Below are 23792 nucleotides of genomic sequence, written 5' to 3' on the forward strand. Positions count from 1 at the left end.
AGTTTATTGCATACGTGTGAGAAAGACTTCCGAGAGCTTACTAATACCCTGTGCAAAAAACAACTGTGAATTATGATAAGAAGCACTGAGGATGATCTAGAAAAAAAAATAATTTTAAAAAAGTAAAAGTCAATAGATGACCCTTTGTACTCCAGTCTAGGTTTTAATGTCAGTCTTTGGTTCAGCAAGTTTCTTTAGGGGCTGCTGCTGTGCAAATTAGGACCCAGGCTACCTTCTGGCCATGATCAGAACTGGGAAGCAAGAACACCTTCGAGCCAGTGCCTGGGGCATCAGCAGGAGCCCACCATCAACAGTTTTCACCACTGCTTCCCTGAACAGAGCAGAGGAGATGCCATCGGGAGTCAGGGTCCAGGTTCAACAGGGAGGTGGTGCTACTATGACTACCTCCCACCGACTCTGGAATCAAAGCAAGTGCTACTGTGCTCCCGGGAAGCCGCAGCTCCTCACCATTCTTGCCGTTCAGCTTTCAGGCAAAAAAGAAAAAAGAGCATTTATGCAGTGAAGTTCCAATTTCTGCCAGGAAGCAGTAACTGAAGGCCCACTCAGCTGTGACTCACTGTTCAGTATATTAAATATTGTCTATTCAAGCTTAACTTAGAAAACAAGCTGCTCTTTGCCCCCAGAGAGTGCAAAACCTGGGCAAGTGGGCACTGCAGCCCAGCTAGCAGGGATTAAACAACAAGCACAGCTGGCAGGTCAAGACACAGGTAAGGCCTAGATCATAAATATACAGTTTGAATTTAGACACCATTATAAAAAAAAATGGGCTCTGTTGGACTTGACTTTTTGTCATAATCGTTTTGTTTCTTCTAGACTATTTAAATGGGAAAAAGGGTACGGAGTAGAGTGGGACTATGAGCAAATTCCGGTAGAAACATCCCTACTGGATCACAGCTAATTAGTTGCAATTTCACTTTCAGCCTTCTCAGCTAAAGAGGTTTCAATAAATTTATTGAAGCCACCACTGATTTCTGGAGAGACACACGTTTAAATCAGTATATGTGACTATGAGAATTTTATGACAAGAACTCAGTAACCTTTACCAGCCAAAGTTGTGATCCCACCAAGAAATTATGACATTTCCTTGTCAAGATGTATTTTTCATACTACATCACTGCCTGACATTTATTACACATTAACCTTTAATGCTTACTACTTATGGTCTTTTCATGATTTTGTCCAGGACAGTAACTGAGCCAACTGACCTAGATATGTGCACATTTGCAAAACGTGCTTTTTTCCAGTCCTTAAACATTTCCCTGGGGTTTTTAGATCTGCCATGAAATCAGTACAAATAGTTTAACAGTCTATGCTTTGAACAGACTGGGGGTGGATCTGATGGGGTCCTGCAAATACCAACCTGTTCAAAACTTAGAAGTATGTTGCTATTAAATAATCCTTTTGGGGCTGTATCTATATTAGTGAAATTGTATCGAGGCAGTTATACTAGGGTATTGTCACAAATTCTGGTATCCCCATGCATCCCCAGCATGGCCAAACCTGCACTGGCAAAGCTTGGCATTACACAGAGAGAGTAATAACACATCCAGCCCCATAAGTGAAACAACAACAAAAAAAATTTATTTGCTCCTAAAGAATCCATCTATTCTGTGAAGCAGGGGTACGTCACACCGTCCTGTCAAGTGCTCACCCCTCAGTCACACAATCACGGGGTATAAAAACCAGCCCTGCTGCATAAGCGAATTATATACTCCACAGTTTATCCCAGCATAACTGAGATGCAACACTGCATCAAAACGCTAGGCGTTTTGATAATATCTAGCATGTAACCTTAGTAATCTGAAACACACCACAACACTTTTTTGAAGCTCTTCCGGTTTTCTTCCTGTCCAGGCAGCTAAGAAAGGGAATGCAGGGCAGAAAGGCTGAGGGAGAGAGGCACTTATGTTTGGGCTGAGACCTGGGATGCACCATTAAAGACTTCATACAACCAAGCCAAACGCCTCCTGTATAGCTCTACCATCCCAAACCTGTGCTCCTCGTCCTCCAGTGGTCTGGTGGTACTGGCCTGCCACTCTCCCCACATGTAAGCTGCACCTTCTCACCCACAATACAGGTCCTCAAGCATGGCAGGGCACATTCCAGAGGGGACTCAAAAGCAGGGAGATGTCCTCTCTCAAAGGCAGGCGTGATTATGCATGGACATACCCAGGGAAGGATATTAGGAAGGCTAGGAAAGTGATTATACTTTAATATTGGCATTTCAAGGAGTCAGAAGGAACAGCGGGGAAGGAAGGGAGAAAAGTGTCCCGACATTAAGTCTGATCTTCTGGAAATAAAAAAAGCTATTTGCTGCAGTTCAGATTCACCATTTTCTAATGCAATACCAAGCTGTCCCCAGTAGTGAGGACAAGGCTAAGAACACTTGATGCAGGGCAGAGCAGAGCAAAGGAGGGCGTGTGGTCATCAATGCTCGCCAGCCACCACACCAACTGGGGTTCATAAGGGGTTCATAAGTGTCTTGAGGCCTGGGATGGGGAAATGCATGGGTCGTACTCTTCCTGCTTGCTATTTATCATGAAAGAAATCCAGACTGATCCAGACAATATAATTACATTGGGAGTTTTGTCACTGTAAGTAAACCTTGAATTTAGTCATCGGGAGGTAAAAAACCCCTCTATCTTCTCAACTGCCACGTAAAACATAGTTAGTTGACAGGAAGACAACATTCATCTTGTCACTTGACATCCTATGGACTTGAAGTCCTTGGTATGGGAAGGAACAAATGTGATTTTCCCTCAATAACTTTGGTGCTCTTTTATGCCCTTGAAATGAGAACTCAGTCTGAATTAGTTTAATATTTTTAGTTTATAATGTCATGTTTGCACATTGTGCGGCCCAGCCTAATTATTTTACAAGTCCTGCTGATACAAAACAGGATGAATATCGTTTTATTACATAATTCTGTCATATCTAGACACAAAGAGATGGGACATGAGCTGCAATTTCAAGCCTAGCTGAATCTCTCAGAAAACGGAAGGCTTCCTGAACCAGATTCAAACCTGCTTTCACTTTCCTTGCTTGTAATCGGAGCTGGTGTCGTTGCCACTGATGGGAGTGCATGCACTCAAGCACTTACTTAGAGAAATACCAGTACTTCCTTTAAAATATTCTCCAGTAAACACACACTGTAAAATCTTCTGGTCTTCTACAGAGTTTCCCAACCTCTGAAGCATGGCAAAAGGCAACCACCAGAGCCTGTGATGGCTATCTGTGAAACATGGGGAGGTACTTGAGGCCAGATCCAAGCCTCTCGGGACTTGCTGAGCTCAGGAAAAGATCCACGTTCGGTAGCACTTTTTACTTTTTCAGTAGAGAGAAAAAAGACAGAAGGAGATGTCTGAAAGCTAAACATAGTACAGTCTTGTCCTAGTATCACTTTTCCTTGTGAGTAGTTCTTGCAAATGCTGGAGGGAAGTTACGTGACCCTGAATAAGAAAGGAGGCAGGCTTCACACTAGCAAATGGAGCCCTTGAGACTCCCTCCCTTTTTAGCCATGGTATGTGTTATGAAAAAAAAGAAAAAAAAAAAATCTTGAGAAATCCCAGAGTACTACAGTCCATCAGCTCTTGCTTAGGCAAAATTCCAAGTGCAACACTAAAAATTTGTCTAAGCAGAAGCTAAGAAACAGAGACTCTAACAGCTAATTAAAAATATCTCCTAAAATACCTTACACTTCACCAGTCTACCTAGATACATGGAAGAGTAACAGGGACAGCACTCTTGCTCCTGAAATTTAAGTGACTTACAGGTCACACCTTGGGTGCCCCTATTCAGCCTCCCTGTACCTCTAGCTTATGATGAGGCAAATACTTTTGGAGACACATACAGGGTGAATGCAGGTCTGGAAGAAGCTGTAACTGTGTTTGCCTGGTGCTGTACTAGAAAATCTGCTTTTGGGCATCACAGTCACCAGTACTAGTGCAGCATGCTGGTAAAGCATGCTTTGCACCACTAAGTCCCTTTTAGCGTGTTTGTATATTGTGCAACTTAATTATTTTAAAAGTCCTGCTGATACAAAACAGGATTAATAGGATTTTATTACATGCTTCTACCACAACTAGACATGCACAGCTGACAAATACAAGCACTTACTCCTTTTCCCACACACAGCACAGAAATATACTGTTATGCCTTAGTCTTAATGTTCTGTAACACTCTTTCCTCTCCAGAAGGGCATTTTTGGCCCCTGCAACAACACAAAGAGATTCAACAAAGCTAAGCAAATTTTCTTTTCCCATAAGTAGAAGAAACACCTGGTCTAAGAAATCTTACTCTTCACTGACAGCCAAAGCACTTCTGTATCAATAGCTTCTGCTGCAAAAGAATGGTAACATTTAATGCTTATAACTGATATAAATTATCTCACACAGGCCAATATTTCTTACATTTAAAACAGAGGAAACTGCAGTGATATTAAAACCAGTGCTGCATTACCTGTTTGTATTTATTGACTTTATATGGTGAACATCATGGACGTGACCTAATGCTCAATCCAATCAAGTTCCAATTTTAAAAGGTGCTAATTAAAACCTAGAATATTTTACACTGACAGCACAGATTGTAACTACAGTAATATTTAATGCAGATTAAATAGTCAGGTACTGTAAACTGGCAAAGCTCTAGCTTGGACCATACTATCTATTCACAAGAGCTTCTCTTTAAGAAAGCAGATCTAAGAACATATCAAAAGGGCTCACACTTCCAAGCAGTACTATCCAAACCTGCATGGAAGATTGAAGTCTACAATGAAAGAAAACTAGAAACTATGAAAGTAAAGCAGCAAAGTATTTTCTGTTTGTATACACCGGCTCTGAGATTGAAAAGCAGTATGAGAGCATTGCAAAAAGGGAAGGCTGTTACCTGTGCTTGATTCAAATGACAAGTGAAAAATAGCCTCAAGTCAGTCCCAAATTGTGCATCAGCAAACAGAAGTATTGGTAGATGTGTTAGAGATAAAGATGTGGTGTTGCAGAGCTGGGGGAAAAGACAGGCTGTCCAGTAACTACCTGCACTATGCTTGCTTCAAGCTCCAGTTCTCTGTTCTCTGCACTTCAAGAGCACTAAACTTGCCTGCAGATTTAAAGCAACGTAAATAAGGTTAATAGCGTGAATTCAACAGTCAGGAGCAAAAGAAGCAGCTGATGCTTTGTCCCGTCTCCCTCCATCTGTTTGTATCCCTTAGTTCATCTGAGACGTAAGACGGGTCCAAAATTCCCCAGCACAACGCCGGGGCAGACTACCAGTTTCCACTCTGCACAGCTTTGCTGGTATCAGTTTAAATCAGCTTGGAGCTACTGTTTGAACAGACCTTTGTGTACGTGGCACAGGTGTCAAGAAGAGTTCCTCAAAAAATGATTCCCCCCTAACCTAGTTCTGTTGGCTTTTACTGTTGCCCTCTTGATTTCACTGAATCCTTAACATTAGGACAACTCTCTAAGCAAGTGGAAAAAGGTTTACATTTTCCACAGCTCAGCAGTGAAGCGTCCTTCCACAATAAAAGAATATAAGACATCATCCCAAGTTCACGCTTCATATTCTACCATCCTCTTTAGAGAGGGAATTCCTCAGTAGATCTGCAAATGGGTGAATACTTCCATTTCCTCCCAAGTGCTAAATTTAAAAAGAAACAGTTTTGGAAAAAAACTGACTAAATAAACACAAACTAAGTGCTTCCTTTCTCTCCATCACTTGACTTCTTCCACACCTTGGAAACACAGGGCACACTGGGATGGAAGGGGCGAACTGTGAAAGGATCAAATGGAGACCTGAGCTCCATGACTGTCACTGACAGAATTATGGCTATAATCCCAGGCACCACTTTGAAAATCTAGCCCTAATTAGTGGCAGTGCTTCAGCTACAACCCTCACTCTGTTAACAGAATTATCCAGCTCTTGAATGCAATATACTCCACTTATCCTGTTAGCTCGTTAAGCCACTGTGCTGGCACCATAGTATTTTTCTATCAGGTGCTTCCAAACAGCAGCCAGTTTCTCCGGCAGCAGCCTAACTCCCTGCTGGGCTCCCTGCAGCCAGCTCACATCCCTGAAGGACTGTGACCACACACATGCGGAGTCTTCCCCATGTGTCACGGTCAGTGCCATTCTAGCCTTGTAACACACCACCTTCTCAATGCCATTCCCTAATTAAGGGGAGAATTTGCCTTTTGCGGGCATATGGCAATTGCTCTCTGTCTGCAGAAAGCTCCTTTTGCCTCATCTTGCAGCAGTGTTTATTGATTACTTCATTTAGTCCCACGAGACAGAAGTTTCTCATTCCAAAAACTTCTCTCCTAGAAACTCTTAAAAAAGGTAGCAAGGAAGTGAGTAAATAATTTTCTTCCCATTGAAAATGTTATGAATTCTTTCAGCAGATTCTAGATAACAAACCCTGGCAGCCAAACTAAATCACCAGAAAAAATTGCTGCTTAGTATCATCCGTAAAGTCCCCTAGAAGGCAACTATCAACAGGCTTACAACAAGAGAACATTCAATGACAGTACATACCAAGTGTATGAGGTCTCCATGTTGGCATGAAGATATTTCATACTCCCCAACCTACCCTATGTGGGTAGAATGCTATTTCAGCATAACCAGAAGCTAGAATAGGGATGTTAAGAGCAACCACTTCCAATTAAAACAAAATTGAGGATTGAGGCAACAAATCAGTATGTCCCACAGAGTCCAGTATCTTTTTCTTCCAAAATTTTATTAGATTCAGCTTTTTAATTGTTTCAACAGTTCTGCCTAATAAACTTCAGCTATCCTCTGGCAGCAGAGGAAAAGCTTTGATTAGAGATTCTGATCTTCCTTCGCACTTTGAAACTTCATTTAAATAAACTCTTAGATTTTCAGATACTTAAACATAATCACACATACATGTAGATAGGCTTTGGGTTGCTTTCTGCGTCAATTGCTGGACTACATGTAAGCAGCAGCCATTTTTTCTTTGCGTGTAGCAAACTTCTGGGAGGACTGCTTTCTGCAGCATATCTCACCAACTGCTCACACATTGGCTCTGAGGCTGCATGCTATTTGATGGTGGTGAGCCTTTGAGTGCTAACAAGTCTCTCAGGAAGTTCAAAGCGGTCCAAAGGATGACAGTAGTTTACAGACCCAATGTGCAAAACAAACTCTGGTCGAGTTAGCAGGGAAGAAGGTGCCTTGCAGTTGCTAAGTAGTGTTGTGCTTCCCAGAGTTACCATCATCCAGCGAACAACCTCTAAGAAAATCTGGGTTTATGACCAGATTTACATCAGGCAGCTGCCTAATGCAGGACAGGATTGGCCCTGTAAACCTGACAGGTCCGTACACAGAGTATTAATGCACTTAAGCACTCAGACAGCAAGAACTGCTCGTAAATATTATCCTCTCAGGAGCAGCTAAGCAAGACCCTACAACCCACTGAAATAACTGGGAGGTTTGCCATCAACAGGTGAGACAGGCCCATTGGGCGCTGTTTGGATCCTGTAGTTCTGCATAAAATTTGCCCCTGTAGACTCCAAATTCAAACTTTTCAAGAAAATGTTTTGTTTGTATGGAGAACTAAAAAATTGCTGCTAACACCTTTTCTCTTTGCACTACAAAATAATGAGAGTGATCAAAACGTAGGGCATATATAGTGGAAATACTCTAAACTCTGACACATTCATGATGTCTTTGGAAGGCAGGAAACTGCGTTAGATGGCAGTTTTTACTTCCAGGCAGCCTTCATTAGAGCTTCAGAAACTCCTCACTCTTCTAATGTAATTTGGTTGGGACAAGTACTTAAACAAGTAATGCTCACACATGAGAGAGACAACCATATCCTTCAGCTAAGCTGTATTTCAAGAACGGCTCAATGCATTAGTCTTGCTGTCAAAGCATCTGGACAAGGGAATCAAGTCAATGACCCTTTGCATCATAAAAGAAGGCAGTGAACAATGCCCATTCTTCTGAATGAATGCCCCAAATATCAATTCACTATGAATACCATTATTTCTAGAAGTGAGTTACAGACCCTTTACTTTCACCCTTGGATCCTACCTTAGGCAGAAATGAGGCGACTGCAGGGATTTATAGTCTGATTTAAAAAGTAGAGAAACATCTCTGCTACTTCAAATGCCCCTTGATCTTGCTGAATTACTAATAAAACATTTCACTCCACAGAGCATTATTCTAGTTATGATGGCATAGAAAGGGTAAAGCTGAGAAGAAAAAATTTCTCCTTTTACAGTATCTACAATCACTTAGTTAATCTAGCCTCATTCACACTCAGTGTTTCTCCTCTGTATCTTTTGGGAGATCCATTAGACCCAGCAGAAACTGCTTATTGTATCTCAGTAAACCCATGGGGTTGGTTGGTTTGTTTGTGTAGTTGGTTTTTTTAAATGTTTCTTTTTAAAAATTGCCTTTGTTTTCCTACTTGGCTACTGCTAGCTACAGCATTAATTGTTTTGTTTTTCTTAGGTTGCTGCTTTCTAGAGCAGCGGGCTTTAAAAAGTCAACAGCCTTCTCCAGTGAAGTGGGCTTGTGGGAATACTGATTGTAATCAAACTGCCATAGAATAATCAATGTTGGAAGAGATCTCCTGAAGTCATCTGACCCTTCAAAGTGGGACCAACTTAGAGCAGGCTACTCAGGGCCCTGTCAGTTCAGCTTTGCGTATCTCCAAAGATGGAGATCCCACAAGCTCTCTCAGCAACCTGTTCTAATGTTTGACTTCTGTCTTAAGAAAAAAAATATTCCTGAGGTCTAATCAGAATGTCCCTTGTTGCAACTTGTATCTACGGCCTGCTGTCATTTCATCATGCACTGTGAGAACAGGCTGCCTCCTTCTTCCCTATAATCTCCCACTAGGTAGTTCAAGGCATCAGTAACATCCCACCTAAGACTTCTCTTAAGACTGAACAAATCCAGCTCTATCTCTGCTACTCCTCGTATGTAATGTCAACGACCCGTCTGAAGGATGAAGAAAACAGGGGCCAGACTCATCCTGAAAATGACTGGTGGGGTGTTACAGCAAACTTGAGGTATGGCAAAGACTTCTAGGGGGAAGCAGCATTTACAAAATCTGATCTCCAATAACAGGTGAATTCACTACAGCAATTTGATCATCACAGAAAGCCTTGTGAAGGATTTGGACTGCTGCATATTGGATGCAAAAGACTTATGAAGACAAAGTCATTAAATATGACAGGAGGGGAAAGGGATGTCAACTAAGTGCAGGAGTGCTGTCACTGCAGAGAAATCATTAACTACAGTGTGTATAATGATATAATTCTTGTAGATCTTAATAAATATATCACATCTTATCAGCAACAAGAGATGTCTTCTGTTGCATGTGTCAGTTTTGATGGAAATCAGTGCAGAATTCATCTCAAACACTTCAGTCAACTCTGGGAAACCGTTCTGTGGAACAGAGCAAGGCAACACAGAGGTTCATACCCCACACTACACACATCCCCCACATCATCATCATCCAGTACTCATACAGAAGAGAAGTGGCTCCCATCCCCAAGCAAACTCTGTGTCCCCTGCCCCTCAGAGCCCTCCCTCTCCTAATGTGGAAGCAGGTGTCTTCTGCAGAAAACATCTCCCCCTCATTCCCACCAGGAACATTCCTGTCCTCTGCCAAGCAAACAGGTCATCCCTTCCTTCCTTCCCTGCGCAGGCAGCCCCCAAACTCACTTGTCTGCAGCTGTATGAGTGGTGATGGGCAAGGAGAGGAGAGCAGAGCTGGGCTGTTGCTGCTGCCATTGCTGGAAGCCATGGTGAGCAGAGGCTGGTGCTCTGCCACGAGGCTGCCCTTCCAGCAGCAGCTGTCACTCTGCTCTTCTCCTCTTTCCTGCAGTAGCAGAAACAAAACTTTCTCGGTCAGCGTCCAAAACTTTGAGCTACATGGAAGCAGATCTGATGCAAGCCACCTCCTTGGACCATGCCCCCTTAACCAGTTGGAAAGAGAAGAACAAGAGACACAACTTTTCCCCTCCCATCTTGGGGCAGGCTGTGCTGCCAGTCTACAGTAAGACACAAAGGATGACTGCTGAATCTGGAAGTCAATTTTGACCCCTCTGAAAGTGGTAAGAGTTTGGCCACTGACTTCATGGCATTAATATTTTATCCTCTTCTGCTGCAGCAGCATTATATATCCCTGAACTGCAGGACACTGAAGCAGCCTATGCTGCCCCCATCAATGATGCATCACTCACAGTAGAAAATAAGGACATCACGAGACACACTTGGCAGTTTCCCCCTTGTATTGGCTTTGTGTGGCAAGGTTTTGGTAGCGGGGGGGGCTACAGGGGTGGCTTCTGTGAGAAGCTGCTGGAAACTTCCCCTATGTCTGACAGAGCCAATACCAGCCGGCTCTAAGACGGACCCGCCGCCGGCCAAGGCCGAGCCAATCAGCGATAGTGGTAACGCCTCTGTGATAACATTTTTAAGAAGGAAAATAGTTGCGGGACAGACAGAAATGGCAGTCGGAGAGAGGAGTGAGAGCATGTAAGAGAAACAGCCCTGCAGACACCAAGGTCAGTGAAGAAGGAGGGGGAGGAGATGCTCCAGGCGCCAGAGCAGAGATTCCCCTGCAGCCCCTGGTGAAGACCATGGTGAGGCAGGCTGTCCCCCTGCAGCCCATGGAGGTCCACGGTGGAGCAGATGTCCACCTGCAGCCTGTGGAGGACCCCACGCCGGAGCAGGTGGGGTGCCCGAAAGAAGCTTGTGACCCTGTGGGAAGCCCGCACTGGAGCAGGCTCCTGGCAGGCCCTGCGGATCTGTGGAGAGAGGAGCCCACGGAGCAGGTTTTCTGGCAGGACTTGTGACCCCGTGGGAAGCCCGCGCTGGAGCAGTGTGCTCCTGAAGGACTGCACCTCATGGAAGGGACCCATGCTGGAGCAGTTCGTGAAGAACTGCAGCCCGTGGGAAGGACCCACGTTGGAGAAGTTCATGGAGGACTGTCTACTGTGGGAGGGACCCCACGCTGAAGCAGGGGAAGAGTGTGATGAGTCCTGCCCCTGAGGAGGATGAAGCGGCAGAAATAATGTGTGATGAACTGACCCCAACCCCCATTCCCCATCCCCCTGCGCCTCTGGGGGGGGTAGGTAGAGAATCTGGGAGTGAAGTTGTGCCCGGGAAGAAGGGAGGGGTGGAGGGAAGGTGTTTTGAGATTTGGTTTTATTTCTCATTACCCTACTCTGGTTGATTGGTAATAAATTGAGTTAATTTTCCCCAAGTTGAGTCTGTTTTGCACATCATGGTAATTGGTGAGTGATCTCTTCTGTCCTTACCTTGACTGACGAGCCCGTTGTTATATTTTCTTTCCCCTGTCCAGCTGAGGAGGGGGGAGTGATAGAACGGCTTTGGTGGGCACCTGGCCTCCAGCCAGGGTCAACCCACCACACCCCTCTGTTCCTCACCCTCAAAGGCACAATTGAAAAATTAAACGTGCAAACCCTGAGTGTCCTCTCAGTGGTAGCAGCTCCAAACAGCATGAAGACTCACAGGGTGCTATTGCATAGTGTAGGGAGGCAGCTGCAAAGTTAGATCCTTTTGGGAAAAACGAGAGAAATAAATAGGCTGTTATTAAAACCAGGGTTTCCTGACAACTAGTCGCACCTCCAGACTTTTCCAGTACTAGGCTTAACTATTCCCATATGGCTGAATCAGCTCTATGGAAACAGATATTGATTGCCCTCAAACACTTCACCTCTGGAATCACAGTCCTTGCACAGTCATAGCCTGCTAGACAAAAAGTCATGAATGTGTTGGTACCTGAAATATAGTTCATTATACATTTTGTGAACTAAACTTTAACAATTGCCCAGGGTTTGTTAGGTAGCATGAGCGATGCTGGTGGTCCTTTGCTAAGAAAATCAATATACAGTCTAATTAATGTGGTTCATAGTTATGTTCACCATAAAGTCCTACCGCATTGCCACAAGGGCAGAAGGGGCCTCAGTGTAAATAAAAATCAGACCCGTTGAGTTAAAAAGGGAACTGTGTAAGAACGATTTACTTGCTCTCCATCAGACTTTACATATCTAAGAATTTAAGCCTGCTTTTAAACTGGAGATACTGAGTGGGGAGGGGCTGCATGCTTTCAGTATGGATGGAAATGTGCTTGTCTGAGAACTCAGCTAGCTAGTTGGGAAAAAAACCCCAGATATTTAATGGAAGTGCTTCTCAAGAGATTCAAGGATTAAAAACGAACAAAGGGTTCAAAATTCTATTAAAGAAATATTCTTATGCACATCTGCTGATATATAACATGCTGACCTACATTGATTTTCTCACTTGAACATCTTTCGTACTTAATCTTTCATAGAAGTAATAATTATAGCAAAAATGATTTAGAAAAATATGCAATATAACTGTATTCCATCAGCTAAACTACATTAAGGGAACACGATTATCCTGTCGAGCTCTTAGAAACCAGGAAATGTAAACCTAGAAGATAACTGTGAAGCATTAAGTCTGCCTCTTGATGAATATAAATTGTTATGCTTCTTTCTTGTTTTAGCTGTCTCTAGTCATAACCTTTTCCTGATATAACATTATAGGTATATTTTTGGATCACCTGGGTTTTGTGAAAAGTTAAGTACAGGCAATCCAAGCTATACTTGAGATTCAGATACAACATAAACCTAAAAGCTGAATCATCAGCAGAAAAAATGGGAAATACACAACTGTAAAGTAATAGTAGAAAACATGAGAAGCAAAAAAAAAAAAAAAAAAAGCAGCTAGGTGGAAAGAATGACATGATTATGATTATGACAGGGCTTGCGGGCATGTACAAAAAGACATTCACACACAAGCACATACATGCACACTACACTCGAAGGGCAGATATCTGCAGGCACTGATGTGTGCTGGGTTGCTGAAAAGCTTTTTAGCTTTCAGTCACCACCTGCTCTTTCACCCACTTAGGGTATTTCCACTGAAATAACCTGTGAGTTATGCCACATTCAAAATTACCTACAAATCCACAAGTTATAAATGTGTGCAAGTTCACCTCTGAGTCATCTCCACAGTCATGTCTGCTGATTTTATATAGGTTATCTGAGGGTATGGGTTATTTCAGGATACATTTTAAGTACTGATTATTTTTATAAAGGGTCATACATTGTGAAATTACAATAATGTTGTTCTCTCCCCAAATCTTCCTACCACCCCCCCTTCTCACCAGGACTAAGTAAAGCAGACAAGGAAACAAAAGGAAGATATTTCAAGAAAAGTAAGTTATTTTTCTCCTTTACACTGGGTGCTGGAAATCCTTCGTTACTGAAAATCCAATCAGGACTAAAGTCGACGACATCTATCAGCTCCAGTAGAGATGAAACTTCACTGCAGAATTGCACACAGAGAGGTTCAGTGCAGGCTCCACATCTAGCTTTGGCAGGTTTTATGACCTTTTTGCTTCCTTCTGCATGTCTGGCTGCTGCTCTGAGGTAAAGAAATCCTCCCAGTGCTTGAAACAGCCATGTTAGCGGATGCTAGTTGCTGAAATCTGCTGAAAGATGCTGTCCTGGTTTCAGCTGGGATACAGTTAATTGTCTTCCTAGTAGCTGGTACAGTGCTATGTTTTTGAGTTAGGTATGAGAAGAATGTTGATAACACACTGATGTTTTCAGTTGTTGCTAAGTAGTGTTTAGACTAAAGTCAAGGATTTTTCAGCTTCTCATGCCCAGCCAGCGAGAAAGCTGGAGGGGCACAAGAAGTTGGGAGGGGACACGGCCAGGACAGCTGACCCAAACTGGCCAACAGGGTATTCCGGACCATGTGACGTCATGTCCAGTAAACAAACTGGGGGGAGTGGGGGGGGGGGGGATCACCGCTTGGAGACTAACTGGGTGTCGGTCGGCGGGTGGTGAGCAATTGCATTGTGCATCACTTGCATATTCCAATCCTATTATTACTATTGTCATTTTATTAGTGTTACTATTATCATTATTAGTTTCTTTTCTGCTCTATTAAATTGTTCTTATCTCAACCCACGAGTTTTACTTTTTTTTTCCGATTCCCTCCCACATCCCACTGGGTGGCGGGGAAGCGAGTGAGCGGCTGCGTGGTGCTTAGTTGCTGGCTGGGGTTAAACCACGACAGATGCTGAGTGAGATGCTGAGTGATGCAATTGCCCCCCCCCAGTTTAAGTTCACACCGTGGCTTGTATTCAGATACAAGTGATACGGATGTGTGGACATGAGAAGAGGACTTGTACCTATTTCCCTGTTTTCCTCCCACTGTGTCAGCTTTCCAGCTGGCCACAGGGAACGCAGCACCGTTTAGCTTAGGAATATGTGATTCCAATAAAACTTGTGTTTGATTTGTGGGTGGTTCAGGGACTTTACAATTTGTACATCTACCCAAAAATTTCTCAGTGTTCTCAACTACGCATCAAAGCTTTGTAAAATTATACTCTGCATTTGCACAGCAAATTCACCACTGATATATTCAGTTCATTTCTCATCTGTGTCCTAAACATTTCCCTCACATCTGTAAACCTGCAGGCTACAGTACTGACTGCAACACAGAGCACAGGACAGCTTGATCAAGAGGACATCAAGACATCACACAGGACATCAAGAGTCCCTAGAGACCCCAGACAACTCTCCATGCTCTTTTCTGAAATAAAAACCAAATTTTACTCAACTCTTATAAGTTATCTGCATTATACTCCAAAGCAGCTGTCCAAAGCGTCATGTCTTAAAGCAAAATAAGTAATTTAAAATGGGCAGGCAAAGAAACACAACATAAATGACAAGCAAATTGAGTCTAGCCTATATTTGTGCAATAGTTCACCTGGGCTTTGAGAGAAAGACTCACTGAATAGGCAGGAAGATCTCTATTACTTCAGTGGATCTGACTTTCAGATTACCATGATCTACACCAATAGACTTAAAAACTGTAGCCACACCTTTTTAAGCATCTGTCCCTGCAGATTAAGCTTCCTTTTCACTTGGCAGCATGTCTGGGACAGACCCAGCAGCAGATACTGTTACACAAAACACCACCCTCAAGAAGTAAGACGAGTTTCTGACATCCTGTCATGGTTTAAGCCCAACCGGTAACAAATCACCACAAAGCCGCTCGCTCACTCCTCCCCCCCGGCCCTGGTGGGATGGGGAGGAGAAAATATAAAGAAATGCTCGTGGGTTGAGACAAGGACAGGGAGGGATCACTCACCACTTATGGTCACACGCAAAAAACAGACTCAACTTGGGGAAAAAGCAAAATCAATTTAATTTACTACAAATCAAATCAAAACACGATAAAGCAAAGTAAAACCAAATCTTAAAACACCTTTCCCCCACCCCTCCCTCCTTTCCTGGCTCAACTCCACTCCCGGTTTTCTCTACCTCCTCCCCCACAGCAGCGCAGGGGAACAGGGAATGGGGGTTGGGGTCAGTTCATCCTACGTTGTCTCTGCTGCTCCTTCCTCCTCAGGGGGAGGACTCCTCACTCGTCCCCTGCTCCATCGTGGGGTCCCTCCTATGGGAGACAGTCCTTCATGAACTTGTCCTGCATGGGTCCTTCCCATGGGCTGCAATCCTTCACGAACTGCTCCAGCGCAGGTCCTTTCTGCAGGTGCAGTCCTTCAGGCATGGACTGCTCCAGTGTGGGCTCTCCCATGGAGTCACGGCCATCTTCGGGGGCATCCCCCTGCTCCGGTGTGGGGTCCTCCCCGGGCTGCAGGTGGGCATCTGCTCCCCCGCTACCTCCATGGCCTGGGGGGGGACAGCCTGCCGTCTCACCACAGGCTGCAGGGGTATCCCCTGCTCCGGCACAACTCCTCCTCCTCTTTCTTCACTGACCTTGGTGTCTGCACAGGTGTTATCCCACTGCCCTCTCCACTGCAGGTTTCCCCTTCTTAAATCTGTTCTCCCAGAGGCACTACCACTGTCGCTGATGGGCTCGGCCTTGGCCAGTAGCGGGTCCGACTTGGAGCTGGGGAAGCTTCTAGCAGCTTCTCACAGAAGGCAGCCCTGAGGCCCTTCCCCTGCTACCAAAACTCCACCACACAAACCCAAAACACATCCTAACGTTCCTTTAGAAATCAATCTCTTACAAACATCACCGATATTTCAAAAACAAACCCATAAGCTGGTAATTCCACTGTATTTACTAAGTTTTCCTGATGTCCTATTTTCATATCATCACAGAGCTACTGCAAGAGTTTTACAAAACGAGTTCCTACACTGCCCCAGCTCCATCTGCTTATTTTGCCTTGTTCATTGTAAGCTCTTAAAGAGTCATTTGGGATTTTGTTCATTGCTTTGAATAAGCAGTGAGTTAATGTTTTTCCCTGTACACCTTTTAAAATTTGTTCAACTTCTTTGGAAGGCTTATCCACACAAACAGTTGTCTCTTAGCTAATATTTGCATTCCTTCCTCAACATGAGTCATTTCTTCTTTATTCTAATCCAATGACCATGGCTTAGTATGCTAATTTTCCTGATGGACAGGTCAGTCAGAAACCTGGCCACAGCACTCTTCAGCATGGCTAATACTTGCTCATAAATACTATGCTTTGTCTCATCAGCTAATAGGAATTAATAGCAGATTAAAGACTATGACAACAACTTGCATTTGAAATTTCTAACCTTTTCAGAAAACATTAATTAGTATATACTTGAGAGGTAACACATTGCCACCCATATCTGAGGTGAAACATAAAGATGTCCAACAGCAATGCTATATAACAAAGCCAGACAAGACATGAAAAAAGCTAACCTCACTTGAAATTGCAGGTACTAAAGAGGGATCATAATTACCCAAATTAGAATCTGAACAGTTAGAATTCATGCATTAACTCAGCTAGTCTTGAAAAAGTGTCAGTATGATTTTAATGACCACCAGAACACAGGCTTCTTATCTTGATGAAAACGCAATGACCTCCCAGAAACACTGGACTGGAAATTACTTCCTGGGTCATGGAGTTCAACAGATACAGCAATTGGTACATCTCATCCCAACTGATTCAGATTTCTTAGTTAATTAACACCATTCGTGCTTCAAAAGTCTTCCACCTCAGTTGCAATTCTAACACACAAAACCACGTGGTTGTCATCCACAACCAAAATTTCCTCTCTCTTCCCGTATTCTTACATAAACACACAAAGAACTTCCTCAACTCATGAGTACCAGAGGGTATCGGAGGTCCTGAAAACGCTTGCTTATGCCTTCAAGAAGAATCTCATTTTGTATTAAAAATAGTGCAAGAGAAGATGCAGATCAGAATCATGCATCAGCTGATAGCCATGCTTTTAAAGCACCTTAGAAGAACTTGAGTAAAAGGAAACATAGTGAAGCTATAAGCAAGGCTAACTGGTACTCAGATGGCAGATCAAGAGCTTCTTCTCTCCACCTTCACTAATCCTGGAACATGGAAGATGACAACAAAATTGAACAATAGTAAATTCAAAATTGAGGAAAGCAAGGATTTTTTTCTGGCAAGGCCTAATTAAAGGGAAAAATTTGTTACGGTGTGGACACAGAAAGTGTACAACTGATAAGCCCCAAATTATTTCCCTGCTGCAATGACTTGCAGTCATCAAACACCTCACTTGCAACAGGGACACAAGTTTTTCCAACAGCCTATGCAGTGCACACTGAGAAAGTGCAGCTGGTGAAAATGTTAAGGCCAGTAAAGTCACGATGTGGGTAAGCAGTCTGAGAAACATAATGGAGCACAGAAAACCAAACCCTGACCCCTTCCTCTTTATACCTCATCAGGCAGTACTGCACACATACACAATTTGACCTACAGGATTTCATGCCCATGCACTGCAGGATTCTTGTAGCTTCTGCGGTCCTGGGTGTTGGACTAGCTGGATACTGAAGAGGACTCACCCTGGCAGCATTCCTTTTCCTTCTTTTCCTGATTGAAAACCATATTTTTTTAAAATCAAGATTGTGCCAAGTATAAACGGTGCTTTCACTAAATAATAGTCAAACACACACAAAGAATGGCTAGAACACAACGTTCTCTTTTTTAATCCATTAGCAGGCCTCTAGAGCACCCAGTGAGACTTAGGTCAATGTGTACAAAATTGACAACAACAGATCAAACTGATAAATGCAGGGGGAAAGGGCAGAAATAATCTATGTTGTAAAGCAACATCAAAGCAAATCTTTTTGTAACTTCTGAACTGATATATGCTGGAAAGGTGTGTCAAGTAGCCTAAACTACCTCTAGTAATTTATCTGGTGTTGACTCATAATCAGATTCATGCCCTATCGCAGCAGGTAACTCCTAGAAGGGAGGAAGCAGGAGGTGCTGCATTCAGAAGTCTATCACCTTTACCTCTGAAGTGCCCTCCCATAGGTCTAAATCCTTCCTTCCGTCCTCCTTCCTTCAACAAAACTAAAATATCTGCCCTCAGACCCACTGTATAATTTCAAGAACTTATCTGTTTTTCATGAATCTGACCAGATGCAGGAGGGAGCATGCTAAGAATGTAAAAGGCCAAAGCGTAGACGATTATACTAGTGCAGTGTGCTGAACAGTCGCTGATCTTTCCATAATTTACTAAACTACAGAAGGGAGTAATATGATGTGCAGACTATTAGTATAGCTATTATGTGACCATAACAAGAGACATTCAGAAAGCAAGTGGCTGGGAAATACCAGACACGTATTGAACCCATTAACAAATAAATGGCTTGTGTAATGATCTTCTTGGTGTTGCTGAAATAAAATCACTCCAGTTCCCATCTGTCATGCCCTTTATTTCTTCACTTCAACTCTGTGCTGCACTGCAAGTCTGCTAATTAAGCCACTCTAAATCTACATTTAGGAGTTCATACAGGATCAGATACCCAGTAAGGTTAAATCTGACCCAAGTGTTTTCTTTGAAACACGTGCAAAGAAACTAAGGCAATAGGGAGAAGCCCAAAATTGGTGCAACTGATCTGCAAAGTGAAGAGTAGGCTGCAGCCAGTGATACCTAGGGATGGCTCAGCAGCTCCACAATTAGCACTGCTTAATTAGAGTCCATGAGAGGGCAAGAAGTTGACAACATTTTAATGGGACATGTGGAAATGGTGGCCTTAACCCTGCTTTTTGTTCTGTTCCTGCTTTGCCTTTCTGACTGCACAACTGCACATTCGGGCTAGCACAATAAGAAAAAGTCTGATGGATGAACACTTAAACAATTATTTTGCTTAATAATTTAACAGATGCCAGCTTTTTCTTATGTCATCTCTTCCCTGTTTAAATCCATTGCAGCTATGCCTACAGCAGTGCATTATGTGTGACGCTACCAGGCGCTTAAGCATGCCTGCACTGGTAGAAGAGGACTAAAGACGAGCCAGGACCTCTGCATCTTCCACTTCAGATCACTCACATTCCACTCTCCAGTGCACTGAACAGGACACGCGCCCCAGCCACCCTGCCACACTGCACACAGCCTTTCCCTGCTTCGAGTGTCTGGTACTCTGCCAGGGATACATTTGATACATAGGACTAGTTCTTTCATGCTCTAGTATATTACCTGGATTCACCACAGGATGCAAAAGGGACTGGCTTTCAATGCATCAGCCATACATGCAGACTCACGGCTTGACACAGCACTCTGTGTCGATTGTTTCAAAGCGGCATGGCCAGTGTGCTGAACACCCTCCTCAGTGACAAGTACTGCATTCGAAAGAAGTGCTATGCTGAGCCGTGCTGACCCACTGCCCTGCATCGCACTCACACCACACGGGTGGCTCTTTTCCTGTCTCTCCTAGATGTGCAGTCCTTGAAGATGCATGTGAAATATGCAGGTGATCTAGTGCAGAAAAAGCACTGAAGAGTATTTGGGGCTCTTTTCTTGCATTAGAAGCCTCTTCCAATCCGTTCCGGTTTTTGGCACCAAGCTTTATCTTAGGTGCTTGTATTTAAACTTTCATTATGGCGATCCAATACACTACACCTCTCTCTTTCATACAGACAGATCAGGAAATTATGAAGACTGCAAAATTAAGTAATATTTAAATACGCAAACAGCTGTGTGCTGAAAGCAGACACATTCCTCCTGGCTTCGAACAATAAAAAAGAACATACCGGTATGTTGAGAGTTACAGGCTATTGCTCAGGAAATCAATGCTGATGTTCACAAAGAAAATTGTTTGTGCCTCCCCTGCTCAATTTGTGCTTGTTCGATAATAAATTCTGAGCACTTACCTCTCATAAGTGGTGTAAATCTATGAACGGGTGGTGATAGGAGTGTGAACCACACCGAGCTGAAAAGTCAGTATCAAGATAGGGAACAGAAGTGGATTATTTGTCACTTTAGCTGTTGACGTATCTGAAATCTGTCATAATGAAAATGCTGCTTGAAGTGACTAACTTGCTAGTTCTATACCGTTTTGAAAGATTCTGCCAACGTGGAAGAAAATCCTTAAACATTTCCAGTAAAGGCAGTGGGATTTCAGCACATGCTCTGCATCTTTACTGAATCAGGACTGTAAAAGCCAGCATTACTGAAGTGCACTCAGAAGAGCCCTTCAGTGCAAGTAAGTTTTCTTAATATTCAAAGAAAATCTCTTGCCAACCATCCCGATTTAAAATTTGAGTAGAGGAAATAAAAGGAAGGAAAAGGTTATTATTTATAACACAGTGACTATAGTTACACTGCAGTCAGAGACCAATTACACCCTGGTTATGCTTTCCGACTCCACTAATTCATACAAATGGAGTGCTCGCTACATGACAGGATAATTGCAGTGTAAATACAATAGTCTTTATGTATCTGGATACTGAAAAAGCACCCATGTTACTAAGGTGGCAATAAGAAATAATTTGGACATGTCATTAACCTTCAAATTCTTTGAATCAGTGTTAATTAGGATATAGAAAAGCATAACCAAAAATGTAATTACACTGAACTAAGGGCTCAACTGTGCAACTATTAGGAGGCTGCTCATGTGAGTAAGGATGCTTGAACATAACTGAGTATCGCCAAATCAGGCTGTAAAACACTACCATGGTTTTATAATGAAGCAAAACGGAAGTGAAAAAATGAATTAATGACATTTTTCAGCTGTAACAAATGTGCTGAGGGTTGTTCTCACATTAAAAATCTTTCCCTTGTATTTTGTAGCTAGGGGGGTCAAATTCTGCCAGGAAACCCTTCCCTCTGAATGTGTGTTAGCTGTAGCTCGTGTAATGGCTAGCGTATCCATTCAGCACCTACCGCCCTGGAGCCCAACCTTAGATTAAGGCTTTAGGCAATGCTACAATATAAAGTGTTGAAAACAACAGAGTATTAATGAAAACCTTTCTGTATTACTCATAATCCTTTCCTTGCCCTCTTTTTTAACTTCACCTCTCTAGAACATTTCAAAACAAGTGTACAATGAGTGCACACAGGATGTTGTAACATGAAAGTGCTAATGCTTCCTATGCACATAGTAAAATCTTTGCCAATTCCCTACTAAGAGGTACTACTACACTTCTTTCTGCTACCTCTAATGAGCTCACTGTGAGCCATTACACCTTCTTAACTCCAGACACCATAATGTTATTTTGTACACAAGTGACCAAATTGCTCCTTGCATGCTTACAGAAAACCAATGACATGCAGAACTTTACATTAGAAAGCTGAAGCAACTCCCCAGTCAATGTGACAGTTTCTTTACATTCAAAGACTTAGTTCTCATGCTATACCACTTCACGATGTTAGCCCACACCAGTGGCAACGTATGAGCATATAAGGCAGGTGGGATGTGGACAGCATTGCTGCTATCGTAAAAGAAACACCACATCAGGAGAAAACCAAAAATGGGCAGATATTTCCAATAGATCAGAAGCCTACATGGATCAACTTCCTCCCGCAGTTTATGGATCAGCTACTTTCTTCAGAATTATTCACCTCGAATGATTAATCAGTGGAATCCACTCTCTTTCAGCAATTGTTTCTTAGCATATATATTTTCTGTTAGATGCTCTTTTACATCGGAAAAGGACTGTACCCTGGCAGAGAGCACTTTGTATTTGACTGCTACAGTCTATGCTTCCTTCCAGCTGAGTGAGTATTTCCAGTCGTTTCCCCTGCTCATTTTGCCTCAACTTTTTCATTCCTGAATGACTCCATCTCCTTCACAGGTAATCAAAATAGGAGGAGACGTATACAGGGATGGGTTGAATATAGGTGGTTCTACAATGCTACTTCTTACCTTGCATTAGAAGGCAGCTGCAAGTTGGGGGAGCTCTGGCTACTTTTCCTCTCAAGATAATGAAAGGGGATTCTCTTGCTCAGTCCTGACAAATACCCAGTCACCAAAGCACACTAGTTTCCAGAGAAGTGCTGCTTCCCTCCCTGGAAATGCTGAGCCTTTCAAGGTACACCACTTACACTTGTTAAAGATGTACCCGGCTTGCATTCATTACCATGATTAATTGCAGCAGCCTGATGTAGTGTCTTCCATGAACTTTTTTTTTTTAACCTCAATTGCTGAACAGTGCAGAAACCCCTAGAAGTTCCTGCTCCCTCTTTATGCTCTGTTTCTTGAAGTATAATTATACTTACACTCTCAGAATCAGACCGTTAGATTTACTACATAGCAATGCCCCAGAAACAGTTTTAAACCTCACCTATTATAGAATAAGACACAAACTGAAAAAGAACACAGAGCTCAGATTTTTAAATCCATCCTTTGGAGAGAATGAGAGATACAGCTGCTTGTACGTGCCCACACTCATAAAATCCTGGCTTGCAGCACATACATGGAAATGAGGCAGAATGCTTCATTATCAAATACTCCTCGGCAGCCCACGCTCTGACGTGACAGCACGTAATGCAAATATTTACAGCAGGAAGTCCTCAGGAATGATCAGTCACCACCAAATGGCAGCAGCTTATCAAGCAGTAATTCCTGCTGTGGGAAACACAGCTGAGGCAGCATTTCCACACAAACACAACACAGAGAAGGTCTCTTTCAATAATTAGCTCCAATTTACATAGCTTTCCCCACAATGCTAAGCATATTTGACGAGTGCCATCATGATCTATGAGACAGGAACTGTGGCACGAAAGCTCCAGAGGTTTGATCAGCCATGGTACTTTTCATCTAATACAGAGAGAGTGAATGCTCCTAATTTAGCGAAGACATTTGTCCTGAGGCTAAAACATTGATTCTCCACTTACTGCCTTTTAATTGTGATGTATCCAATTTATCTTTTTAGGCTATAAACTCTTAGGGGAAAAGGTTCTTCTTTTTCATTCTGTATGCTGTTCTCATGTCACCTTTATTTTACTGCAAAAGAGCCCCGTTCAGGTTAAATCATTTTCACACTAGCAAGGTAACACTTTTCTATTGCTAGAATTAATTGATGTAACTTGTATTGTTTTTCTACAACAATGTCTGATGTAAAGATGAATTAGTGGTGACAACATTACGAATAAATGAAGAGTAACAAATAGACGAATGTTCCAGATGTTAGAAAAATGTTCTTTTCTACTGAGAAAACTGTCTGCTCATCCATACCATAGTCATGCTTATGCTTTAGTAGTATAAACTACTGTGCATAAGCAACACTGCTTTCAGGATGTGACTAGTCCAGAAAAAAAGAAGCCAGCCAGGATGTTCCTTTTTTCCAGAACTGCAGGCAATCTATTTTACTGCCATTACCCCCAGGCCTATCCGCTGCCCCAAATTCACGTTTGTGCTCCTGCCATGTATGAATTGGCCAAAGTGCACAGCCCTTCATTCCCAGATATTCAAGCTTGACGATTCACAGGTGATAAAATGTGACAGGACTTTTTACCGACAAATGAACTGCAGGG

At 42.9% G+C, this 23792-nt stretch overlaps 1 protein-coding gene across 4 annotated transcripts in view; it reads right to left on the reverse strand.

The window, feature by feature from the left end:
• Positions 1-23792, reverse strand: part of HECW1 (HECT, C2 and WW domain containing E3 ubiquitin protein ligase 1) — a 282245-nt gene that overhangs the window by 109357 nt on the left and 149096 nt on the right. The window lies entirely within an intron of this gene.

Source organism: Aquila chrysaetos, chromosome 3 (assembly GCF_900496995.4).
Source record: "Aquila chrysaetos chrysaetos chromosome 3, bAquChr1.4, whole genome shotgun sequence".
Lineage (NCBI taxonomy): Eukaryota > Metazoa > Chordata > Aves > Accipitriformes > Accipitridae > Aquila > Aquila chrysaetos.